Genomic DNA, 21,781 nt, shown 5'->3' with positions numbered 1-21,781 from the left:
AGGTCGGGGCATGGAGCTGAGCTTACCAGTGGCCCTCCATCACTGTGTAATAGCTCAGTGAAAAAATATTAGCTCCGTTATTAATGATGAGTGTTAAAGTGTCCCTTGAGAAAAACAAGCTGCTGTCAAGGTCTATACAACCAGCACTAGGTGAATCAGCAAGACAATAGCTGTGCCTGCCTATTGCCTCCCAAAACGCACATCAAGAGGAGAAAGGAAGAGAGAAAAAGAAAAATCTAGCTTTTACCTCTGAAAGCATCGTCAGGTTTGAAGGCCTAAGTGATGGCAGACGAACTCGTTGCGCACTAAGGTATGCATCTTAGACAAGGCCACTGACGGTTCCCTCACCTCCAGGCAGGAACAATTCCCTGAGCATGAGGAAGATTAAGTTCAAACACACGCGCACACACACAAATGGCACTCACAATTCAGGAAAAGACTTCTCCTATGTGGGGAGGGAAAAGATTATTTTCTCATTGCCACATTCCCTCTGTTTGGAAATTTCTAGTCATTATAGGGTAGTAACAATAAAAATTATTTTTTATATTGATAATTCATTAAATATTTATTGAGTGCTATTATATGCTAATAATCTTAACATTCTCTTGAAAAAGTGTTTCTTTCTTAAAAATAATAAAAGGAAATTACGTCGTACCTTCTGCAAATACGTCTCCTGCTCAGACAAAAAACATGCAGTACTAACGAAGTGCCTTATTTCAGCATCCAAGCTTGTCACTCAGAAATGGCCAAGTGATACGACGTGGTCTGCTTCTAAGCCACAAGATGATTTATAATCAACTAGTTGTACCTCTTTAGGACATTATAGATACTATAAAAATGGACATTTCTATAATATCTCAGGTGATGACTAAGTCAAGAAACTGTTGAATCTTAGCATAGTTCTGAGAGAAAGTTCTTCCGTCTCTATATTAAAATATCTAGTGTTTCCCGTAATTTCCACAAATCACTGCTGGTGTTGCCTTTTGAGGCTATAGAATGTTCAAGCCTTCCATTATTGGAATCATAATTACAGTTGGCATTTATTGGGTGTTTACAGGTAAAGCACCCTGGGCTAAATTCCTTACAGACGTTATGTTATCTCCCCCTGTAAACCCAGACCGACACCATCCCCTTTTCCAGGCAAAATAAACCAAGATCTTCCAGCTGTTTTTTGTGTGATTGTTTCCAGACCTTTCAACATTCTGATCACCCTCTGCTGGTCAGCTCCACTTTGTCAATGCCCCTCTTAAAATGGGGCATCCCTATCTAGTCACCATCTTCCAGATGTAAGTTAACTGATTCCAAGTACAGGATAACTATTATTTCCTTAGACTGGACAGGGTATTCCTCTCAGTCTGGCCTAAGAAGAAAGGATCTTTGTTCATTTTGGGGGGTGTTTTTATGGCAAATCACATGACTTGCTCATGTTGCCCTCCCTGTCAACTAAAACCCTGAGTCCTTTCTGCATATAAACTGATTAAGCCGAATCTCTACCACCCTGTGCAGTTAATTTTTAATGTAAGAAAAATGTTCACTTTGCATTTATTCCTCCCTATTAAATTTACTCTTTTCCATTCACAGCTCTTTCAAAGTTATAAGGGTATTTTGAGGTCTTATTTGTTTATTTTTGTTTTGTTTGAGATGGGGTCTCTCTGTCACTAAGGCCAGGGCCAAGGTGCAGTGGCACAACCACGGCTCACTGTAGCCTCGACCTCCCAGGCTCAAGCAATTCTCCCACATCAGCTTCCTTGTGGTTGAGACTACAGGGATGTGTCACCACACCTAATTTTTGTATTTTATGTAGAGACGGGGTTTTGCCATGTTGCCCAGACTGGTCTTGAACTCCTTGTCTCAAGCGATCTTCCCACCTCAGTCTCTCAAAGTGCTGGAATTACAGGTGTGAACCACAGTGCCCAGTCGCCCCCACTTTTTTTTTTAAGAGACACGGTCTCTCTTCCGTTGCCCAGTCCAGACTCAAACTTCGGGGTTCAAGTGATCCTCCCACCTTGGCCTCCCAAGTAGCTAAGACTACAGGCACAAGCCACCACACCTGGCCTTTTCAGATCTCATTTGGTCACTCAACACATTAACTCTCTTTATAGAATCTGAAAATGAAGTAAACATGTGTTGACCTAAGCAGAAAATTTAAGAAGTTGAATAGACCCATGCAGCATGTCAGCTAAAGCTTTGCCATCTAGCTAACAGTTCGTTAGTAGGAGATCCTGAGACACAAGCCTTCCACCAGTTAGGAATCTATGTAATTATTTTATCTTCTTCACTCTTTCCTTCATCTTGTTCTCACTGATATCCAGAAACTTCGTCAGCTATTTTGTTAGAATCGTGATGCATTCCTTCAACCTACCAGTTTGGTAATATGAACAAAAAGATTAGCTATTTTAAGTTGCTCTCGGTGAAGTCCTATTGGCTGCTGGTAACTGCAACTTTCTTTCTTCACCTAACAAATAATCTACTTCAAAATTCACTACAGAATCTTGCCAAAGATCAATATAGTTTAGGTTTTTGCTCCTGTCATTCATGTTCTTTCTTGCCTCTACCCATACGAACTTTATAAATATTGGGACACTATTTCTGCTGCTGCTTCTGCTTCTCCTGCTTCTCCTCCTCCTCCTCCTTCTTGTTTCTTTTTTCTTCTGTTTCTTCTTCTCCTTTTTTTTTTTTTTTTTTTTGGGACAAAATCTCACTCTATGGCCCAGGCTGCCAGGCTGGAGTGCACTGGTATGCTCTCAGTGCACTGCAACCTCTGCCTTCTGGATTCTAGTGATTCTCGTGCCTCAGCCTCCCAAGCAGGTGAGACTACAAGCATGCACTACCACACTCAGCTAATTTTTGTATTTTTCAGTAGAGAAAGGGTTTCACCATGTTGGCCAGGCTGGTCTCAAACTCCTGGCCTCAAGTGATCTGCCCACCTTGGCCTCTCAAAATACTAGGATTACACGTATGAGCCACCATGCCTGGCTTCATCTTCATTCTTAATGCCTCTTTTTCAGTCCTCAAGAAAATTGACATTGATGCTGGATTCTTCTTTGCAGTCAGGTGTGCTGGAATGAAATCCAACTTTCATTCCTGAATTCATTTAAAGCAGGCGGCTACTTTTTCCCATCCCCTTACCTCCTAGGAGTCTTTCTTAATATTATTTTATCTAACATTTCCAATGTGATTGTAAGTAGCAACTGCAGGAGGCAGGTGGGTCAACTATTTTTATCCTCCTTTCTTTAGAAGTCACTGGGACACAAAGAGATTAATTGAGCAGTTAAAGGGTTGGCAAAGTTAGAACTGAACCCAATTGTCTTACCTCCAAATCCAGCACTTTCTAAACTGCTTTTGGTGTCTCCTTTTCTTAACTTCCACGAAAAATGTTGCTTTTATAAGTGAATCTGTATGCTCTGTGCTTCCAAAAATTAAAAATAAAAGCTGGCAGGGTGCAGTGGCTCACGCCTGTAATCCCCATACTTTGGGAGGCCGAGGCCAGCGGATCACTTGAGGTCAGGAGCTTGAGACCAGCCTGGCCAACATGGTAAAACCCCGTCTCTACTAAAAATACAAAACAAAATTAGCCGAGTGTGGTGGCCCTGACTATAATCCCAGCTACTCAGGAAGCTAAGGCAGGAGAATCACTTGAACCTGAGAGGCGGCGGTTGCAGTGAGCCAAGATCGCGCCACTGCACTCCAGCCTGGGTGAAAGAGTGAGACTGTGTCTCTAAATAAATAAATACAAACGATATAATTTTATGTTTATTCCCCTTTGTTTTTTATTACCAGAATTCTTGGATCCAAATTTATTGTCTGGTGCCTCAGCTCTGTTAAGTCAAATTTAACCTAAAGGTGCCTCCGTACTCATTTTAAGTTCAGTCTAAAGGTTTCTCGGTACATCATGAACTATAACAAGTGAAGGTATAACCAGACCCTAGATTTGTACCAATCACCGAGTTTTGGCCAATCAAATGTAGCCAACTGTTCAAAGTGTGTTCAAATAAGGCAAATGCCGAGCTGTAACCAATCCAGCTGTCTCTGTACCTTATTTCTGTTTACTGTACATCACTTTCCTTTCTCTGTCTGTAAATCTTTCACCTCATGGCTGCACTGGAGTCTCCAAGCCTACTCAGCTTCAGGAGGCTGCCCAATTTGCTAATCATTCATTGCTCGATTAAACCCCTTTAAATTTAATTTGGCAGAAGTTTTTCTTTTATCTGCTCAGATCCAGAAAACTATCTACTATTTATTGTTTTTCCTGTTATGTTTTTGTTTTAGATGTCTTATAATTTCAATCTTTTTCATTTTAGAAGTAGCCCATAAACAAATATTAAGTAATTCATTTAGATTGTCTTTTTCTCTCAGGGAATCCCACTATAGATAGTGAAACAACGTCTCCTTGGATAGCTTCTTCCTTCCTGTCACTGCAGAGAGAAATTCTATTCCTTACATAGTTAGGGATACTGGAATTTCTACCTTAATACTCAAGCAGCTAATTTAGTTAGCACATGAATCTGCCTCTGCCATTTTCACTAGAAGAAAACATTTTACCAGCCCCTAACAAAAGCAAAGAAATCAACCTACAAAGATAAAATACTCTCCAAAGAGAGAACTGATCAGATACAAAATCCCAACAGAAGATGAACTTTACAGGTAATGAAAATGGCTAAAAATCTAACCAAGATTTTCATGTGTGTAAATGTGTGGACACGATTAATGTTTTTAAAAATCTATTATCTTTGGTTTTCATCTGTTTGTCTTTGTTGTGCTTAGAGTTTGCTTTTTTTTACTCCTTGTCGTTCCCAGGTCCTCTTGAATCTGTTGCTTGATTGCTTTCATTCATTCTGGAAAGTTCTCAGCCATTATCTTTTCAAATATTATTTCTGGTTCTTCTGGATCTTCAACCTTCAATCTTCTGGATCTCCCATAATACATACGTTAGCTCTTCTCATGGTATCACGTATATCGATTAACCATTCTTATTTTTCTCCATGATTTTTTGGATATTTTCTTCCAACCTCTCTCCCAGTTTTCTAATTCTCTCTTCACATTTGTCTACTGTACACATTTATTATAGTCTTAAGTTTTTTATGTTTTTTGTATTGCATCATATAGTTTCCAATTTTATGCTTAAATTCTCAATTTTATATTATCTTCTTGAACATAGCAAGCATATTTATTTTAAATTCTGTGTCTGGTAACTATAATATCTGGAGTCCCTGTGACCCTTTTTCTGTTACCTGTTGCTTTTGGTGGGTTTTGTTCATAATTTTATCATCTTGTGTAGTTGGTTATTTTTTTATTTTGTGCTGCACACTAGATTTACTGACTTGTTCATAGAAACAATTTGTAGCCAAGAAAATTGCTGCTTTTCTTTCACCAAAGAGGTTTTATGTATGCTTCTATCAGTCAGCCAGAGGCACTAGCATTTCGAGATAGCCTCAATCCAATTCTAGGGACTGAGATGATTTGAAACTAAACAACTCTGTAAGAGCTCCTGTCAACTTTGAGTTTATCTTTATATTTTGAGTATTCACTTTCAAGATACAACCTAAATTGAGTCAGTTTCAACAGGAACAACAATGTCTTAGCAATCCCTGGACTCTAATCCCCACTCTAGTACCATGAAACTGTCAAAAGCACAGATCCGCCTCTCAGATGCTCAGTATCTCCTCCAGAGTTGACAAATGCCCCCAAGAGAAACCACCCCTAGGTGCTGGGCTCACTTCCCTGTGCCTCCAATTTCCCTCCATATCCTAGACAATAATTCTTTATTATCTTGTTAGCAATTTGATGTTTTCAAAAGAATTGTTTAAAAAATTTGTCCAGCATTTTCCATTACCCTTAGCAGAAAGTTCAAATTACCCAGTCTTGCCATTACTGGAAACACAAGTCTTTAGGATGTTGTTTACTCATAGATCAATTTTGCCACATCTGTAGCCAAAAATCAGCAATCAGGCTTATCTTTGAATTAACGAATTTGTCTTTCCTTTGTTGATTTAACTACAATAATAGAAAAAGTACTATCAAGGTGCACTAATTGCAGCATAATTGCCATATGCATGGCTTCAGTTCACCTTATTTCAGATTGGAGTTCCTAATTTTCATTTCAATTGGCTTTACTTGATAAAGCCTCTTCATTTACAGCCAGAGCAATCAGGCAAGAAAAAGAAATAAAGGGTATTCAATTAGGAAAGCAGGAAGTCAAACTGTCTCTATTTGCAGATGACATGATTGTATATCTAGAAGACCCCATCGTCTCAGCCCAAAATCTTCTCAAACTGATGAGCAACTTCAGTAAAGTCTCAGGATACAAAAGCAATGTGCAAAAATCACAAGCATTCCTATATACCAATAACAGACAAACAGAGAGCCAAATAAAGAGTAAACACCCATTCACAATTGCTACAAAGAGAATAAAATACTAGGAATACAACTAACAAAGGATGTAAGGGACCTCTTCAAGGAGAACTACAAACCACTGCTCAACACAATAAGAGAGGACACAAACAGATGGAGAAACATTCTATGCTCATGGTTAAGAAGAATCAATATCATGAAAATGGCCATGCTGCCCAAAGTAATCTGTAGATTCAATGCTATCCCCATCAAGCTACCAATGACCTTCTTCACAGAACTGGAAAAAACCACTTTAAACTTCATATGGAATCACAAGAGACCCTGCATAGCCAAGACAATCCTAAGCAAAAAGAACAAAGTCAGAGACATCACACTGCCAGACTTCAAACTACACTACAAGGCTACAGTAATCAAAACAGCATGGTACTGGTACCAAAACAAACACATAGACCAATGGAACAGAACAGAGACCCCAGAAGAAACACCACACATCTACAACCATCTGATCTTTGACAAACCCAGCAAAAACAAGCAATAGGGAAAGGACTCCATGTTTAATAAATGGTGTTGGGAAAACTGGCTAGCAATGTGCAGAAAGCAGAAACTGGACCCCTACCTGTCACCTGACACTAATATTAACTCCAGATGGATCAAATATTTAAACATAAAACCTAACACCATAAAAACCATAGAAGAAACCCTAGGCAAAACCATCCAGGACATAGGAATAGGCAAGGAATTCATGACTAAAACACCAAAAGCAATGGCAATAAAAGCCAGGATAGACAAATGGAATCTAATTAAACTCCAGAGCTTCTGTACAGCAAAAGAAACCATCATTAGAGTGAATCGACAACCAACAGAATGGGAAAAGTTTTTTGCAATCTACCCATCTGACAAAGAGTTAATATCCAGAATCTACAAAGAACTAAAACAGATATACAAGAAAAAAAACAAACAACCCCATTCAAAAGTGGGCGAAGGATATGAACAGACACTTTTCAAAAGAGGACATATATGAGGCCAAAAAACATATGAAAAAATGCTCATCGTCACTGGTCATTAGAGAAATGCAAATCAAAACCACACTGAGATATCATCTCATGCCAGTTAGAATGGCGATCATTAAAAAATCGGGAGACAACAGATGCTGGAGAGGATGTGGAGAAATAGGAACACTCTTACACAGTTGGTGGGAGTGTAAATTAGTTCAACCATTGTGGAAGACAGTGTGGCAATTTCTCAAGGATCTAGAAATAGAAATTCCATTTGACCCAGCAATCCCATTACTGGGTATATACCCAAAGAACTATAAATCATTCTACTATAAAGACACATGCACACGTATGTTCACTGCAGCCCTGTGTACAATAACAAAGACCTGGAACCAACCCAAATGCCCATCAATGATAGACTGGACAAGGAAAATGTGGTACATATACACCACTGAATACTACACAGCCATAAAAAACAATGAGTTCGTGTCCTTTGTAGGGACTTGGATGAATCTGGAAACCATCATTCTCAGCAAACTGACCCAAGAACAGAAAGCCAAGCACTGTATGTTCTCACTCATAGGTGGGTGTTGAACAACAAGACCACATGAACTCAGGGAGAGGAGCATCACACACAGGGGACAGTTGGTGGGGGTAGGGGAGAGACAATGGGGGGTGGGGAGGGAGCGGGGGTGGGGAGGGATGACATGGGGAAAAATGCCAGATACAGTATGCACCTAAAGTAAAATAAATAAATTATTTTAAAACAAAAGCCTCCTCATTTACTACTAACTATTAAAGGCAAGATGATGTAGTGGAAAGAACACTGGAACTGGGGTTACCCAGCTCAGATTTTAATCCATTTTCATCATGTGTTTACTGCCTGTGTCCCACAATTCCTCTCAGCATGCACCATGCCCTCTACTGAGCATACAGACTACATGGTGAATGAGATTCATTCTTGTCTTCTCAGTTTCTATGATCATTAACATGTTTATCCATGAGTTAGAAATTATGACAGCTACCTCACATTGTTGTATGGATTAACTAAAGAAATTTACATTAAAGAGTAAAATTCACAATCACTGACACATAGGAAGCACTAGATTACTATTTGTTGAATTACTTAAATTTAGGACATAGTATTTTAGGCACAGTTTTGTTTTAAAAAATTTTGTAAATTGAATTATATCTTTTTTGTTTGTTTGTTTGTTTTGAGATGGAATTTTGCTCTGTTGCCCAGTCTGGAGTACAGTGGCACAATCTCTGCTCACTGCAACCTCTACCTCCCAGGTTCTGGTGATTCTCCTGTCTCAGCCTCCCCTGTAGCTAGGACTACAGGCACATGCCACGCGCCCAGCTAATTTTTGAACTTTTCAGTAGAGATGGAGTTTCACCATGTTGGCCAGGCTGGTCTTGAACTTCTGACCTCAAATGATCCACCCGCCTCAGCCTCCCAAAGTCATGGGATTTCAGTCATGAACCAACATGCCTGGCCAAATTATATCTTTTTTTTGAGACAGGGTCTCACTCTGTTGTCCAGTCTAAAAAGCAATGGCACTATTAGGGCTCACTGCAGCCTCAACCTCCCTGGGCTCGGATGATTCTCCTGCCTCAACCTCCTGAGTAGCTGGCCTACAGAAGCACACCACCATGCCCAGCTAATTTCTATATTTTTTGTAGAGATGGGGTTTCACCATGTTGTCCAGGCTGATCTTGAACTCCTAGGTTCAAGTGATCTGCATGCCTTGGCCTCCCAAAGTGCTGGGATTATGGGCATGAGCCACCACACACAGCCCTCAAAGCATATTTTAAATGTACTAAGGGAGTTAATTTTTGAAAGAAAATACACTGTGGATGTGGGGAGAATCTTTCCATAGAGTATTACATCTACTTTTTTTAATCCCTTATGATCATATTGACTTTCATAAAATTAATTTGCTCAGAGTAAGTTCTACCTGCAGTAAGGACACAAGCACTTCCTCTATTCAGATGATCTTGGAAGCCCCACAGGGCTGATGGCACTCCTTGCTGGGATTATAAACAGTGATGTTGTTCCATGTTCCCTGTAACAGCAAAGTGTCGACCTGAGCTGGCCCAGATGATCTAAGTTAAATGTGGAATGTATACCATCAGCATGTCATATGAGGCCACGAGGTTTAGTAAGCACTAGGAAAAAAGCCTACTCTCAGTTTCTGAAGGCCATAATCCCAGATATTCATTCAAACATGATTTTTTTTGTCCTAAAGGGTGAAATTTTTTGTTTTATGACTTTACTGCATTTCAGGAGATTTCATCATTTATTATGTTGACTGGAATTTTATCATTGTTTTCAGTAGAGTTTATGACATCATTCTGTCCCTTTGGAATCTAAATCTGGGTAATGACTATGATGTTTTTAGTTTCCAGTTGTTTGTAGGATGTCATTTTCTAAATTGTTTTTAAAAGTATAACATCCTAATGCAGATATAAACACCCTAAGTGCATTTTGATAATGTGTTAGTAGTGAGTATAAATGATAAATAAATGTGGATTCATCACCATAGCTCAGGAAAAATATATTAAGTTGGAAATTCTACATAATCTTTGGGGTGGATGTAGACCTGAAACACTATACAAACTTATCACTAAAGAAGTTCTGATAATAATCAGCTTCCTAGCAACATGGATTTTTAGGGCAGAAATGTTTAAAAATGTTAAAATAAAGGAGAAACTACTATGAAAGCCTCCCATTTGAATGTGTCGTTTGCTTTATAAAATGTTTTAAAAGATCACTATTTTGTAATATCGTTATGCATATTTACTGTCATTTCACTTTGAGATTGGTTCTAATCTACTGGTTTCTCACTGTGGGTTCTTGCAATTATGATCATTAATTTCCAATAGAATTCAACATGAAATGTGGTTTACTGGTAGCATAGGAAGGAGTAACAGCACAGGATGTGGAGTTAAACCCCAAGGTCTAACTCCCTGCTCCACCACTTCTGAACTGTGTTATTTGAGGCAAATAAACTAAGCTCTTTTAAGGTTCAATTTTGACATCTGCAAAATGGGAAAAATAATCGTAAGCACCTACCTCATAGAATATTATGAGGATTGAATGGGAGAAACCATATAAAGTGATTTGCATAGGGCCGACACAGAGTAAGCCCTTGTTAGGTAGTAACTATAGGTAGTATATCCTAAAACACATATTAAATACATAGTTCATGTCGAGAAGGAGCAGTGAAAAGAAGAGTAGATGACAGTTCCATATTCAGCCATCATTCTTCAGCTGTAATGCTCAGTACTTGTGGGGGTCACCTAGCAAGTCCATTTTATTGTCTCTGCAAACCTAGGCCTGCCACTCAGCAGGAAGGTGGGACACTCGTAAATAGACTTACATAAAAAAAAGAGACAAGATAAAGGCAAAGAGGATTTGATATATGAAAATAGACCAGTTTCACAGAATGTTAAAAAAGAAAGAAAGAAGCTAGTTAGACCCAGGCATGGTGGCTCAGTCAAAAAACCAGACACAGTTTTTTGTTGTTGTTGTTTGTTTTTGGTTTTGTTTTGTCTTGTTTCGAGACTGAGTTTCGCTCTGTTGCCCACTCTGGAGTGCAGTGATGCCATCTCGGCTCACTGCAATCTCCACCTCCGGGGTTCGAGCAATTCTCTTGCCTCAGCCTCCCAAGTAGCTGGGATTACAGGCATGTGCCACCAGCACTTTGGGAGGCTAAGGTGGAAGGATTGCTTGAGGCCAGGAGTTCAAGATCACCCTGGCCAACATAGTGACACCCCCATCCCTATTAATAAAATTTTTTTTAAAAAAACACTTATATGTCTTTACATGTTTCCAACTGGTACCATAATTAAGCATCTTTCAGAAACAGAAAAATACTTCCTCAATATGATTTTTAAAAAATATCACACACAGAGCCAACATCAACAACCTATAGAGACATTCCTATTAAAACGGGGAAGAAAACAAAGCTCCTGATAAAGCCACCATTATTTAAAATTGCATAGGACATTCTGAGCAATGTAGTAAGATATGAAACAGAAATGATGCATAACAATTGGAAGAGTGAATATATTTATCACACTGTAGATTACAATGTTAGACAATATAAGAATATACCGGGAAAACTAGAATTAACAAATTTTAGTGAAGCACATGAAGGCACTCTATATCTAAAAGTCAGTAGGTTTCTTTAAAAATACTACAATTGCCTATTCGTAGTACAACTAGTTATTATTTATTCTCCCACTCGGTTAAACTGTCCTATCCCAGGGGCTCAATTCTTCACTGCTCCAATTATTTCTGCAATTTATGATCATCGAGTTAGGCTTTTATTTGCTTAAAATGCCAAAACACGGCAAGGAGCAGTGGCTCATGCCTGTAATCCCAGCATTTTGGGAGGCAGAGGCGGGCAGATCGCTTGAGCACAGGAGTTCGAGACCAGCCTGGGCAGCATGGCGACACCTCGTCCCTACAAAAAAATTTGAAAATTAGCTGGGTGTGGTGATGTGTGCCTATAGTCCCAGCTATGAGGAAGCTGAGGTGGGAGGATCACCTGAGCCTGGGGAAGTCAAGGCTGTGCAGTGAGCCCAGATCATGCCATTGTGACTGTGCTCCTGCCTGGGCAACAGGGAGACCTTGTCTCAAAAAAAAAAAAAAAAAAAAAAAAAAGCCAAAACATGAATAAGAGTAATGTAGGAGATGATATTAATTTTTCCCAGCTTATTCTGAGTGCTGAAAGAGAACCAGGCTGAAATGAGGCTTTTATTTATTCAACAAACACTTGTGTACGCACAGACACTATGCATATTAATTCAGGAAATAAAATGATGACAGGACTTCTGCCCTCCTGGAGCATGCAGTCCAATGAGAGAAATTAAATAAACAAACCCAAGACAATATTGATTAAGTATCAGTTGTTATAAAGTCTGAGAAGAAATAACAGAAAATTAGAAAGTGATGGGGTAAGGGGTCAAGGAAGAGAGAGAGCATAAAATTTAGAGTGAAGGATCAGACCAGTCTGTCTGAAGGAATGCCATTCAAGTTCATGCTTTATGAACCAGGAAGGGGTTGGTCAAACAAGGAGGGCTGGACAGCAGCCCTAGAGCAAATAGCAAAGAGCTAGAAACAAAAGGCTAGTGAGCCAGGGGAAGAACGGTGAGAAGTCAGGTTAGAAAGACAGGCAGGGCCCACAGGATGCAGTCTGTAGAAGTTGGGATGTTTTCTGCTTCTAGTAATAGAAGGACTAATTTAAAAGAGCTCGAATAGTAAGAAGTTTATTAGCTAACAAAGTAAACACAACATATATTTAAATATATTATTGTACACATAATAGATACAACATGAGGCCCAAGAGCAGCTGGCTGCAGGAGTGAGGGGGTCCGTTTCTCAACCACATCTTCAAGGGTGAAGTTTCCTGTTTCTTTCCCAGGTCCTCTCCCAGTGTCCCCCTAGGCTGAATTGTCTTATGGGGTCTACATGATGATTACGGTTTGGAGGTTTTTATTTGGAAGGAGGAGAGTTGAGACTGAGTTTCACTCTGTTGCCCAGGCTGGAGTGCAGGACACAATTCTCAGCTCACTGCAACCTCTGCCTCCTGGGTTTGAATGATTCTCCTGCCTCAGCCTCCCGAGTAGCTGGGATTACAGGCATGCACAACTATGTCTGGCTAATTTTTTTTGTATTTAGTAGAGATGGGGTTTCACCATGTTGGTCAGGCTGGTCTCAAACTCCTGACCTCAAATGATCTACCCGCCTCAGCCTCCCAAAGTGCTGGGATTACAGGCGTGAGCCACCATGCCCAGCCAATTACAGTTCATTTTTAAAGAATAAATAAACTCTCCACAGAAGCGCTACTCTGCTACTCCGTCCCTTCCCTCTCCTCCTCTCTCCCAAGCAGATTAGTCACTTTGTTGCCTTAGCTGGCTACAGCCAATGCCTAAAACTACCACTGGCAAAAAAGAATGGAATTGCTATGACTGGTCCTGATCTCATGACCCAGGAATAATGACACCAAATGCAAGGCTCTTAACCCATGAACATTTTGGGGCCCATGGATATTTTGGTTAGCATTCAGGAATATCGGTGAATGGAGATGGGGAAAACACTACCCTCTTATTTTTCAACAATCTCTAACTGAAATCGTTAGCTGAAATCTTATTTCCTTCCATTATGAAGGTAGGCAAAAGACTGTGGTAATAATGGCAGTGCAAATGATTTATCACCAGTAAACATCACGATATTTACTATCACAGTACAGTTATGGTTCCACTGCTTTCCTGCACTCCCCATCTTCACCTGCTTTTTGATGAATACATGGAAGGCGGTAAGTCCAAGACCAGTCCACAGTACAATGTTCTTATTCACGCTAAGCAACAAAGACCTCCACACTAATAGATCTTCTCAAAATTTAAACTTAACTTTAACCAACCTGGGATTCGGTGAATTCTTTCCTTATTTCTATGCACTGTCCTTACCACCTCCCCCGCCTACACTTAATCTTCATTTTCTGTCCTCTTCGTCCACACTGCTTCCCATCCCCGTCCTATAACCTTGACTGTCTACCTTCAAGTTATTTACATATGTGTATAGGCATGTAGGAGGCAAGGGATTAAAAACAGAAGCAGAGAACACAGTCTTTTCTCCCTCTTTCTCTTTAAATTGTAAAAGCAGGCCAGCTGTGGTGGCTCACGCCTGTAATCCCAGCACTTTGGGAGGCTGAGGCAGGCAGATCATTTGAGGTCAGGAGTTTTGAGACCAGCCTGGCCAACATGGTGAAACCCCATCTCTACTAAAAATACAAAAATTAGGCTGGGCTCAGTGGCACCCACCTGTAGTTCCAGCTTCTTGAGAGACTGAGGCAGGAGAATCACTTGAACCCAGGAGGCGGAGGTTGCAGTGAGCCGAGATTGCACCACCGCACTCCAGCCTGGGTGACAGAGCAAGACTCCATCTCAAAAAAAAAAAAAAAATTAGCTGAGCATGGTGGCATGTGCCTGTAATCCCAGCTACTCAGGAGGCTGAGGCATGAGAATTACTTGAACCTGGAAGGCAGAGGTTGCAGTGAGCCGACATGGTGCCATTGCACGCCAGCCTGGGTGACAGAACGCAATTCTGTCTCAGAAAAAAAATTGAAATTGTAAAAGTAGGGTAAATCCCAGAGTGGGGTACCCCTAGGGCCTTGTTGTCTGGGTTTGAAAGCATGTTCCACCCCTTACTAGAAGTGGGGCTTGGGCAAGTTACAGGACCTCAATGAGCCTTAATTTCCCCATTTGTAAAATGAATATAATAATATTGAGAAAATGCTTGTGAAGTGCTCATTCACTGTGTGGCACACAGTGTAAGTAACTAATGAATATGTGTTTTTTTGTTTGTTTGTTTTTGTTTTGAGACAGAGTTTCGCTCTTGTTACCCAGGCTGGAGTGCAATGGCGCGATCTCGGCTCACCGCAACCTCCTCCTCCTGGATTCAGGCAATTCTCCTGCCTCAGCCTCCTGAGTAGCTGGGATTACAGGCACGCGCCACTGTGCCCAGCTAATTTTTTGTATTTTTAGTAGAGACGGGGTTTCACCATGTTGACCAGGATGGTCTCGATCTCTTGACCTCGTGATCCACCCGCCTCGGCCTCCCAAAGTGCTGGGATTACAGGCATGAGCCACCGCACCCGGCCAAAATATTTGTTATGACTAGTATCATGTGAAGAAATTATTCTATGACTAAGTGCAGAATATGGTCAACTCTCCACGGCCTACATCTCCCAGTATTCATGTCTAAAGAGATTTGCTTCTTTTGTTGGCCAGCTAAGAAAGTTTATTTATTCATGTGTTCAGCAAATACTGATTGAGCCCATACTAAGTTTCATTCGTGTTCAGTAGGGGCTTAGTTAAATAACGTCCTGTATAAACACATGATAGAATATGTTACGATGCTTCAGCTAAGGCGAACTCGTTATATTTCTACCTATTATCACGGGAGGAGCTCCGATGTCAGAATAGTTAGTGGGAGAAAAAAGTTGCTGACAGTTTATCCACAGTAATTCCATTCTTATGAAATCACATAAACACAGAAGCAAAAATACTACATATTTTGTATGGATCTCTATATATTATGTAAATGTTCAGAGGAAGTTCCAGACTATAACCCACAAAATCAGGACAGAAACTAAGATTGGAAGTGGGGGAGCCATTTAAAAGAATACTATCTGGCCTGGCACAGTGGCTCACATCTGTAATCCCAGTACTTTGGGAAGCTAAGGCGGTTGGATTACCTGATGTCAGGCGTTCATGACCAGCCTGACCAACACGGCAAAACCTCATCTCTACTAAAAATACAAAAATTAGCCAGGTGTGGTGGCAAGCACCTGTAATCCCAGCTACTCAGGAGCCTGAGGCAGGAGAATCGCTTGAACCCGAGAGGCGGAGGTTGCAGTGAGCCGAGATTGCGCCACTGCACTCCGGCCTGGGCCATACAGTGAGACTCCATTAAAAATAATAATAATAATATTAGCCTTACGGGTTATGTTCAAATTTTTACATAAGGATGGAATATAATACCTAGATAGTATCAAAAAAGCAATTCTATGGCTTCTGCCAGATTTCCTGGGTATCCAACTGCCACAACCCACGGAATTTCTGACTTCAAATAGATTCGGTTGACAACTTAAAAAAAAAAAAGCCTAATCACACTCAGAAGATCCAGTGTTGTCTCTCTTATTCAGTGCCTTGGGGAAAAAGGCAGAGGCATATTTATGTAAGCACACCTACACGACTTCTAAATTTACCCATTTAGAGATGTTCACGCACAGACACAAGGCCTCCCTGGGAGACTGGCGCCTCGCTGGGGCTGGGGCCGGGCTAGGGCTGGAGCTGGGGGCTGGGACTGGGGCTGGGGCTGGAGCTGGGGGCTGGGACTGGGGCTGGGGTTTGGGCTGGAGCTGGGGGCTGGAGGTGGGGCTGGGGGCTGGGGCTGGAGCCGAGGCTGGGGCTGGGGTTGGGGCTGGAACTGGGGGCTGGGACTGGGACTGGGGTTTGGGCTGGAGCTGGGGGCTGGGACTGGGGCTGGGGTTTGGACTGGAGCTGGGGGCTGGAGCTGGGGCTGGGGTTGGGGCTGGAGCTGGGGGCTGGGACTGGGGCTGGGGTTGGGGCTGGAGCTGGGGGCTGGAGCTGGGGCTGGGGGCTGGGGCTGGAGCCGAGGCTGGGGCTGGGGTTGGGGGCTGGGGCTGGGGGCTGGGGCTGGGGGCTGGGGCTGGAGCCGAGGCTGGGGCTGGAGCTGGGGGCTGGAGCTGGGGCTGGGGGCTGGGGCTGGAGCCGAGGCTGGGGCTGGGGTTGGGGGCTGGGGTTGGGGGCTGGGGCCGGGGCCAGGGCTGGAGCTGGGGGCTCGGACCGGGGCTGGGGTTGGAACTGAGGCTGGAGCTGGGGCTGGGACTGGCGCTGGGGTCGGGTACAGCTGCGCGTCTTCCTCCACCCAGTCTGGACCCTTAACAATGTCAGACTGGAGGAAGCAATTTTAAAAGTCAGGGGTGACGGTTTTCACTTCCAATATGTGGGGTGCTGAAGATCTGAGGTCTAGCCGTGCTCCTCCTCTGGCTCGCTCTGTGGTCCTGGCAATGAGATTAACTTTCAGGCCTGGGTCAAGCGGAGGGGATGATGCAAAATGCTGTCAATCCCTTCACAGAGGAAACTTTGAAACTGCTGAGTCCTTAGAAAGCAGCAATGGTTTTACGTGGTTATAAAGCACACTCCTTAGTGAGTTTCTACACACACACAATGTATGTATTTTGGAAACATCCAATTATATTTCTGTGTATGGCATATTCTGAATTACGTCAACATAAATAATATGATGCATATCTACAGTGTTTATGTGCATAATTTTGTATATATAAACATTGTGTTTATATAACACACATCTGAAGTGTCTATTAAACATATATATTAACATATTTGCAATGTTTTATCTCCTGTTCATGTCACAAATATAAACTCTAATGGGTGTTCATAATTAGTATATAATGGCCTCCAGCAAAGCCTATGTGTATAAACTGCATAATTTATAATGACGCGGACATAAGGTATTTCTAATATAGGATTAGTAATGCATAAGGGTAAAGCAAACAAGGTGCTTAGGGTGGACCTGAGTCCACCTCTCAGGTTCCTGCAAGGGCTGCTTGTCACACCCTAGTACTGTTCCTGATAAAACTGCCAGTTTCTCTTACCATCTTCATCACAACCAGAAACAATTACCATTACTAAGTTCCAGGCACAGTTTTATGCACTTTACATATATTAAGCAAGCTAAAGAAATGGCATGACTACAAATAACATGAATTCTAAGTGAATTACAGGAAGTTGTGACTAACAAGTAAAATGTTTTGAAAGCCATGACTCAAAAGTCCCAGCTAGACATGTCCTCTAATGAAGACTTCTGCCATGGGGTGACGAGTCCACATCTCCCAGGAAATCATGGCATCTATGCTAAATCCAGCAGTCTTTCCTGTACATTAGTTGTTTCTCCTTGAATACGCACTGTATCAAGTGTTCTACTGATCTGTCTCCACATTGGGGCAGCTTGGCAGGATATACGCTTCAAATCTCTTTGCCTAGATGTTCATATGATTGACAGACTTCAAAAAGAAGAATGACATGTATTTTCATTTTCTATATTACTGTTACTATTTTCAAAACTGAGGTAGATAATGGAGCTTATGATAGTCTAACTGTACTTCAACAAGATAATATGTTTATATTTAAACTCATTCAGAGACCAAGGAAGAGGGATTTACACAACATATTATCTAGTATCTAGCTACAGGTGATTTACTGTTGTTCACTGAAATGCAGTTGAAGTACAAGATGGATAATAATATTACATCGTGGTATATATCCTGTTCACATCAGGCCTCCGTAATAAAAGCCGAACAGCAATCTACAGAACCTGCCTTAAATCTGCCATCTAAGATACTGATTGTAAAATAAAATGATCAAAGTGCAGGTTATCTCATACTGCCTTCCCCGAGAGAGTGGTATGCAAAGAACTTCCTACTTTTTATTTATTTACATTCAGTCAACAGGAACATAAATTAAATTAAAAACCTCAGTGTTATGCAGACTGAATAAAGCACACCTAATATGTTGCTAAGTAGATTTTTTTTTTTTTAGATATTGCAGGCTACAGCTTGTACTGTACTTTTATCCAGTACACTTTCACTACCTACCAATAACAAAATATGCTGATGAAAAGAATAAGTTAAAATGAATTTTGCAAACTAGCAATTTCACATGCTATACCCCTGCTGAGAATAAACAGTTTTTAGTGTTTTCTTTTTTTTATTTGACACCTGAAATCAAGTATCCCTGCCAACTGATTTCATTTTAAATAATCTCCTAAGGACCCAATGGAAATAGACCACAAAGAAGTTAACACTGAGTAGAGACATCGCAATTGAATTTTAAGCAAACATTTTTGTCTTTACAGGCAAGTAATTGTAGAAACATTAAAGGCCAAGCTTCCCTTTAAAAAGGGATGCCCTTGTGTCATAGAATGTAGATGACAGAAAAGTATGAGGTCTGGGGTAAATCATCCTCTCTTCTAAACACATATAAGTACTTAGACTCAAGTTAAAGTGAAGGTCAAGAGAATCCTTGGAGGGGAAAAGAAGTTTGAATTCTTCTCACATTTCTGTTATACCCAGGATTTAGCTACTGTCTTCTCCGTGCTGCTGTGGTCCCTCACACAAACCCCTATTGTGATAGCCATCTTAATGAATTATAATAATTTGTTTGTTATGTTTTTGATGTGTGTGTCCACTTTGTTGTCTTTCCAATGAGACCATACACTCCTTGAGAAGAGAAATTGTCTTATTCATCCTGGGTCCCCAGCATCTAGCCCAATACTTGGCACTCAGTAGGTGTTCTGGAAATGCCTAGTGAATTTAAATAGATATTGAAAATAATAACATATAATTTAAAAGAAAGAGAGGAACTTGGAAGGCAGAAGGGACAATACAGTCATATTTGATTGATGTTGTAGAAGTAAGAGCTGGTTTTAGGTAGAGTCAACACATGGAGATTTTCAAGATCAACTATTGAAACACCTTTTCCCATTTGGGCCAGTTAATTCCTCCACTCATCTATTCATTCATTCAGCATGTGTCTGTTGAATGCCAAATCTGTGCTAGGCAATTACTACCTACTGAAGCAGCTGATGCCATGAAACACAACAGGATCACAGTCACTTGTTAAGATCTCACTGCAGATATGCCAACAGAGTCACAACTGGGCTTCAAGTTGATGCTCAAGCTAAACCGTGGAGCATTTTTATTTTACCATTTACATTTATCTTGCCCTTAACTAAGTAGTTTCAGTCTCTTTAGGCCTCAAAGATTTACTCTAGTATATATTTGACAATATAACCAGATCTTCTTATGATCCTGGCTTAATTTTCTAACTTTGCCAGTGATACGCTAAGTGCCACTTATAATTATGCTGAAGTGGGCCTCATTTTCCCTAAGAGTTTCAGATTAGACTGGAGACCCGCAGGCAGGATACTTACATTTTTCTGTACTTTATTCTATGATGAATGTCTTGTTTTCCTTCAACAAATAATATGTACTTCTAATATGATCAAGGGAAACTGGAGATAAAAATTGGGTTATCTTGCAGTCTCAGTCTTAAAATATTATGTTGAAAGTGGTATCATATGACCACTATAGAGTTTATAAAAACATTTCTTTGTCTTTTCAATCAATGACAGAGAAAATTCCAATATGTTAAGAAAAAAAAAAAAAAACTAACCTGTCTACTAAAGTGAAGATAAGTAGGCAGATATCTTTTAAAGCTATACAAAGCCTCAGATTTCTTTTTCTTTCCTTCCTTCCTTCCTTTCCCATTTACACATGATTTCTGAATGCAAGGGGGTAGCATGGGGGAGGCCATTCAGTAAATAAGTATAGAAAATGATAGTTCAGTTTTGCTTAAAATAGGAATAAAAAGAAGCTTTTGCCACTTGTGATTTCTCCTTATTAAACTGACAAAAGCATCTATTTTAGAAGTCTGTTAAAAGAAAGCATGTTTGCTAATAGGTCATAGAAGAGAAATAGTGAAATTATAAGTAAGAAACCCATTTGTTCTAGCCATGTTGCTACCAGGATGGTATTATCCCTTTCAATGGGCTTTCTGATTATAATGTTATAAATGACAGTAGATTCAGTATGTACCTTAAAAATATGATTTATAATTGAGCAGTTCATCAAAATAGGTACTGGTCTTAGCACTAGTTCAATCAGCACTGTTTAAAATTCAGTCTTATGTTTCCCCTCTCATAAATTAATTCTATCCTCTTTTATCCTTGCAGTTTCTTTTTTCTCCCTACATTTCTACACCTAAATATGAAGTATAGGCATTGTCATCATTTCCAGACTGTACCATGTTGCCTTTGCATAGTTTACCATTGCTTAACCACAGGATACGCTCCATAAATCTTTCTTTATAAATCAATCCTTCCCTCCCATTAATCATTTTCATTATTTATCTCTGCCTTTCCTCCAAGATTGTCAACACTGCTTGTTTATTTAGGTGCTTGAAATTGAATACAGTTGTCTCAGAGTAATTCTAGCTACAGTTGTATCAGAGGCCACAGCCTCCCCTCCCCTCGGGGCTTCCACACTGACTCACACAGTCCTGTTGTCTTTTTGTTGTTAATATTCACTGTAAGTTTGTCCACATTCTCCTGGTGCTCTGTCTTTGATTACCACTAATAATCCCACTTTTCCAGATTTTGTTCTTCAATGAATGAAGGCTTCTGATGTGAATTTTTTGCCAGATATTTGTTTGCATCTTTCTGAGAACAATTTCATTTTTTTCATCCCATATTTCTGACTTGTTTTGTTTCTTCTGAACCATACTGCTTTCCATATCCTGGCCATTTATCAAAGCTTGTAACACCTCCCAATTTAGTCTTCTCAAAACTGCCGTGAGCATTCTGTTCATTCTCTTTTTTGGATTATTAATACATACATAAAATACAAACCATGGTGGCTTGCTAAGAGATAGACCCTCAGAACTGCACAGAATGCCACTGTTGTTACCTTTTACAGATGGCACCTTCAGCCTCCTTCAGTCTGCATGGCTGTGTTATTATCAAGGCTATGTGGAATGAAGGTGTCCAGGGAAATTGTACAGCATGTCAAATTAAATGTTTTGTTCCAGTCTGAATATGATGTAGATGCCCTACTACGTTCCCATCACTAGCTCATCTCTTCTCAGTGGATAAACAAACCTCTGTAAAAATCTGACCTTGCTTCATGGGGCTTTGGTGTGGGTAGTTTGGTTTCATTTTATAGTTTAGTTCAATTTGGGATTTGTCTTGGTTAAGTTCTTGAGCATCTCTCCCTCAAAGAATTTTATTACTTAAAGTGATGCATTTTGGTGTGTCAAAT

The sequence above is a fragment of the Aotus nancymaae genome, unplaced genomic scaffold, assembly GCF_030222135.1.
Source record: "Aotus nancymaae isolate 86718 unplaced genomic scaffold, 86718_ANA_hifiasm-v0.15.2.pri h1tg000092l, whole genome shotgun sequence".
NCBI classification, from domain to species: domain Eukaryota; kingdom Metazoa; phylum Chordata; class Mammalia; order Primates; family Aotidae; genus Aotus; species Aotus nancymaae.
This window is presented reverse-complemented; position numbering follows the sequence as displayed.